The sequence below is a fragment of the Lissotriton vulgaris genome, chromosome 1_1, assembly GCF_964263255.1.
Source record: "Lissotriton vulgaris chromosome 1_1, aLisVul1.2, whole genome shotgun sequence".
Taxonomy (NCBI): Eukaryota; Metazoa; Chordata; class Amphibia; order Caudata; family Salamandridae; genus Lissotriton; species Lissotriton vulgaris.
This window is the reverse complement of record NC_141685.1, coordinates 481677823-481684286: the sequence shown is the minus strand read 5'-3', so window position 1 is coordinate 481684286 and position 6464 is coordinate 481677823.

Here is a 6464-nt window from a genome sequence, read left to right as displayed (position 1 = left end):
TCCAGAGGGTGCAACAGTAGGGAAAGTGTTGGATAGCGTAAGGGAAAAAAATTACTATTCCCACCCCACCCTATTCCCCTATAAACACACAACACGCTCCAGTACTAACACATAACATTTAATTGAAAATTAATTATCAATTAAATAATTACTTTATCAATTGAAATAATTAATTGCAAAGAATTTTTTAATTAAAAATTAATATATACATAAAAATATAATAAATTATTTGTAATTAAATCAGTTCCCATCCTATTCCCCTATAAACCCACAACCCGCTCCAGTAGTACCACATAACATTTAATTAAAAATTACATTAATTACCAATTAAAGAATTAATTTATCAATTAAAAAAATTAATTACCAATTAATATTTAATTACAAATTAAAATATGCTTAATAATTATTTAATGAATTACAATTAAATTACTTCCCACCCTATTCCCCTATAAACCCACAACCCGCTCTTGTAGTAAAACATATCATTTACTTATAAATATACATAAATTATCAATTAAATAATCAAATAATCAATTAAAATAATTCATTTCCAATTAATATTTAATTACAAAATAAATTAATCATTAAAAAATATTTAATTAATTACAATTAAATTACTTCCCACCCTATTCCCCTAAAAACCCACAACCCACTCTGGTAGTAAAACATATAATTTACTTTTATATATATTTATTTATATAAAAAAATTAAACACATATTATAACAATTAATTTAAATACTTAACTAAAATTTATAACACATATTAGTAAATCGAAATTACTTACATCGATATATATGCTATCGATATAAGTCATTTCGATATTACTTACATCGATATATATGCTATCGATATAAGTAATTTCGATATTACTTACCTTAAGGTCGATATTCTGTCCATCGATATTCTGGACATCGATATTCTGTCCCTTCAATATTAGCAACTCGATATAAGTGTGGGTCGAAATTAAAGATTCGATATTTTGACTGAGTACCGAGGAGCAAGGGAGCTGGCTGAAATCCGTAATTGCCATTGTCGGACCCCTAAGCCGTCGGTGCGATGTCACCTCGCAGAAAGCATGGGCGCCAGTCACCACAGCACCCCTAGAGGTCTCTTGTTTCATCGCCCTCACCTCCGGTCACCACGGGCGAGCATCGTCAGCAGGCAAGCGGCTCCAGCCCTCACCGCTGGTAGCAGCAAGCACAGTCGTTTGCTCGTAGGATATTTTCTGTGGAACGGAAGCTCGGTCGGAGCCGTCAGCGTAGCCTCACGAGGCTAACACTCTCAGCGTGCTCACGTGGCATAGGCAACGCTTCCACGATCTCTTCCAGGCTTATTTCTGCACATTTTGTAAAAGTCAGATCATCGGATCGGGATGATATTCCTATACCATTTTCTTATATTTATGCCACAGCAGCAAAATTATGATGCAGGATAATTGCAGGATAGTTGGACGCCCGATGAAGCCCGCTTAATCAGGGGCCAGCTTCAGGTGTGGCTTGCTCCGCCCCCGGCAGGCTTGCATGTTACTACCCCCTAAAAGGAGGTGAGGTTTCTCTTCAACTAGGTCCGTAAGAACCTGATGGACATCTTCTTTGGCAGGTGACAGGGTGCCCAACGTGGCCCGAAGAGTTGCAAGAAGGCATAATCATAGGACCCGCTGTTCTTGAGTGCATTGTTAAAACAAGAGTATGCCTCCCGATCATCGTTTACGCATCAACCCACTTAAGTAGCAAGTCCAAAAATGCTGTCTTTTTTCTACCACAGGTTCTGGACAGGTCAATTTTAGAAGTCTCAAACACATCGAGGCCAACCATTCAGAGTGCGTGGGAGGGATAGGGTCAATCCAACACTTACAAATTTGCCTCCCGGCTAGCAAAATGACAGTGAGATAGCTAGACCAGTGACTTGTTTTGTAAGACTGTAAATTATCAGAGTCAAATCTTTTTAAATTGGGTCTTTCAAAATACTCTCTTTTGTATCCCAAAACACAAGAATACCAGGACAGGCTTTAAACATATGAATGTCCGAAGCTTCGACAAGACCACACTTCGTACAGCTAACTTGCGACCCCGTTGAAAACGTATACAGCCTTTGTGGGGAAAGATAGGCCCTGTAAACAGTGAATATGTGGTTTCTCTTGAGCCAAGCAGGTTTTACTATGTTAAAGAGAGTCTTAAATGAATCAATCAATCTATGAATCAATCATTTGTAAAGTGCACTACATACCCACGAGGGTCTCAAGGCGCTGTGGGAGGGGCCCTATTGAACAAACAGCCAGGTCTTGAGTATCCTCCTGAAGGTCAGCAGGTCTTGGGTCTGTCATAGGCTCAGTGGGAGCGTGTTTCATGTCTTGGCGGCGAAGTGGGAGAAAGATCTCCCACCAGTGGTTGTTTTTCGGATGCGCAGGACGGTGGCGAGTGAGAGGTCGGTGGAGTGTAGCTGGCAGTTGGGGATGCAGAAGGAGAGCCGTCTATTGAGGTAGGCTGGGCTGGTCTTGTGGATTGCCTTGTGTGCGTGGGTATGGAGCTTGAAGGATATCCTCTTGTTGACGGGGAGCCAGTGCAGGTTTCTCAGGTGGTGGGTGATGTGGTCGTAGCGTGGTACGTCGAGGATCAGTCGCGCCAAGGTGATTTGGATGCGTTGTAGTCGTTTGATGAGCTTGTTTGGGGCTCCCGCGTAGAGGGCATTTCCATAGTTGAGTCTGCTGCTGACGAGGGCCTGGGTGACTGTCTTTCTTGGATTTGTCGGGATACATCTGTTGATCTTTCGGAGCATGCGGAGGGTGTTGAAGCAGGAGGAGAAGACAGCGTTGACTTGCTTGGTCATTGAGAGAGTTCAATCAAGGATGATTCCCAGGTTGTGTGCGTGGTCGGTGGGTGTCGGGGCTGCCCCAAGTGCCATCGGCCACCAGGAGTTGCCCCAGGCTGAAGGGTTGGAGCCGACGATGAGGACCTCCGTCCTCATGCCACAATTGCTCACACTGTACATTTGGAAGATGTTGACTCCATACTTTATTTCCAAGTTTAAATTCACCATCCACTGCCTCTTCTATTGCCCAGTACCAATAGGAGACCCCCTCCTCCCTTCTGGCCTGGCTACTACCTGTAGTTCAAGACTGTTACCCCAGTCTATGGATTTTTTCTGGCTTTGCTGGGATTTAACCCAGCTCTGCAGTTGGATGTACTTAAACCTTGAGAGGCACACTCCTACTCTCTCTCTCAGATGTTCCCATGAAATGAGAGTACCCTCATAGGCCAAATCTCCCCATACTTTCAAACCTACTTCCCTAATTGGTAAAGCGGGCCTATCCTGATGTTAGATCCCCAACCGGCCCAAACACTGCAGGGACGTAGCATGCACCAGTCCCCTTCTCCTGCCCACTGGACACCCACAGGAACCACACTGTGGGTGCACCTATGGACTAGAAAAGAGGGTGGCTATATGAAGAAGACACCAAGTCTGCCACCCTTGACAGCACCAGGACACTGCTCCCACGATCTTTACGCTTCTGCACCTGTAGCACAAGTAGGGAAAAACAACACGTTGTACATACACTGGGCACTACTAATATCAACCCCCAATGACCATGCCTTGTCCACCAGTTAGCCCCTCTCACCTGTGTATTATCCAGGCTTGGCCTCGCAAAGATGCTGTATAACGTGAAAAAACAAACGTTGTAAGGTTCGGACTGCTGAATAGACTATAGCAGTATCAATGTGGGAGCATGGGGCATGACACTGGCGCTGTAAAAAGTTGAATCGGGGAAAAAGGTCAGGGAAGGCAAGCAGCCACTACCAAAAAACCCCGTTAGAGGACTTCATGAATCCGAAGGGGCAGTGAACAGGGAACCCTCCGTGCGCTTTCCAAACAGCGCTTGTGTAAAATCAGAACCGCCGCGGAGTGACCCGAAACGTCACTTCCGCAAACAAGGAGGCGGATAGCGCTGAGGTTGGGACGCGCTAAAGTGTAGCGGCGGTTCTCAGCACTACCGCGATACGCTGGCAGGCTCGCTAGAGCGACCGGGAGCCCCCGGTTCACTCAAACAAAAAAACGGAAAGCAAAACTAAACCCCCCAGTGACGTGAAGAGAAAAGAAAGGGAAAAGGGGAAGGATACCAGGATACCTCTAAATACCTAACACAGGAGAGAAAAGACGGGGAAGGGACGGGAACGAGGTAAAAAACAGGAATGACCCTCCTCACGAGCCCGTGAGAGGGTACAGCTCAGCAAACAAGGGAAAGGACCACAGAGAGGAAAAAATCAGCTCTGCAGCCTCCAGCATCCAACAACCAGGAAGGGAATCCAAACACTGGCAATATCGAGCAATGAGCTAAAGGTAGGACTGACTATTTATCTCCCTACCCCTGGTCACATGATAGCAAGGCATGGCCATTGAAACAGGACTAGCTCGATTCCTAACAGTACCCCCCCCCGACAATCCTCCCCACCGGTCTGGGCTTAGAGGGGTGCGATCTATGGAATACTCGAACCAACCGCGGGGCGTGAACCTCCCCAGCAGGCTCCCAGGACCTGTCATCTTTAGTGTACCCCGTCCAGTCCACTAGATAGTACAAACGTCCCCTGACGCGCTTCGAATCAAGGATAGCCTGGACCTCATATTCCTCCTGTCCATCAATCAGGACCGCAGGGGGGGGTGGTAGCACCTGATCAGTTGGCACATAGGGTTTGAGCAGTGAAGTGTGGAAAACAGGGTGCACCCTGTACTCCTGTGGTAACTCAAGCTTCATAGCCACCGGATTGATAACCTGGAGGATGGGATAAGGACCCACAAACCTGGGCTGCAGTTTACGTGGTCCCTGTAACCTCAAGTTGCGGGAAGACAGCCACACTAGATCCCCTATTTTGTAGGTAGGCGCAGGGACTCGGTGTTTATCTGCTTGTGTCTTCATAGCCTCCTTTGCCTCCAAGAGACTATTTCGCGCCAAGGTCCAGACTTCCCCCAATTGCCTACATATACTGTCAATGGCTGGCACGCGACCCGTGGGTTGTATCGCCATAGCCCTTGGATGGTACCCCAGGGAACAGAAAAAAGGGGACATGCCCAAGGCGGAGTGCACACTGTTGTTATAGGCAAACTCCGCGATGGGCAATGCAGTGACCCAATCGCACGACAAGGACGTTATCAGACACCGTAAGTATTGCTCCATCGTCTGATTAGTGCGCTCAGTCTGACCGTCAGACTGGGGGTGGTATGCTGAAGAGAGACAGATCTTGGTCTTAAGCACCTGACATAACTCAGTCCAGAAGTGTGAAACAAACTGGGCCCCTCTATCAGATACAATCACCTCCGGTAGCCCATGCAAACGCACAATGGAGGACATGAACACCACTGCCATCTCCTTTGCGGTAGGAATCTTGGGAAACGGGATAAAGTGGGCCATCTTGGTAAATAAGTCTACCACCACCAATACAGTAGTAAGACCTGTGACCGTAGGTAGATCGGTTACGAAATCCATGCTCAAGGAATGCCATGGACCAGGTGTTACTGCCAAAGGCTGTAAAAGTCCCGAGGGTCTGCAATGCGAGGGCTTGCTCGTTACACACACTGGACACGCACTTACATAACCCTGAACATCTCTTGACATGGACTCCCACCAAAACCACCTCATGCACAGGTCCTTCGTCTTTCGTATACCCGGGTGAGCTGCCAAGGTTGAAGAATGACACCACTCCAACACCTCATTCCTCAGTTCAGGGGGAATAAACAACTTGCCCTCCTTGTACAACAGACCATCCTTCATCTCAATTTGTGGCAAGGACAACCAAGGGGCCAGATCCAAGTGACTTAACTGGTCTTTTACTAGAGCAGGAAATTCTTCCAGTGTCAATGCCCCTACGATTCTCTCCGGATCTATCATGGATCTACTGGCACTCAAAGATTCCTCTTCCTTCTTATCCACATGTATTCTAGAGAGCGCATCAGATTTCACTTGTTGGGCTGCAGGTCGATATGTTATAACGAAATCGAATTCATTAAAAAACAAAACCCATCTCATCTGACGCGGTGTTAATGCCCTTGCGGAACGAAAGAATTCTAAATTCTTATGATCGGTGTAGATGGTGATTACATGGCGAGCACCCCATAAGTAATGGCGCCATTCTTCAAACGCTAGTTTGACCGCCAGCAGTTCTCTCTCTGCCACCGTATAATTGCGTTCTGCTGGCAATAGAGTCTTGGAAAAGAACGCAATGGGATGCATATGGCCAGTGGCTTCGTCTCTCTGCAACAAAACACCTCCTACCGCGCACAAGGACGCATCTGTTTCAACAAAATACAGCAGGGCAGGATCAGGATGCACCAATACAGGGGCAGACACAAACTGTTTCAACAACATCCGGAAAGCCTCCTGAGTTTCACCAGTCCAAACAAAAGGAGCGCCCTTTCTCAAGAGGCGAGTCATTGGGGCCACTATCTCGGAGAAATGGAGAATGAATCGCCGATA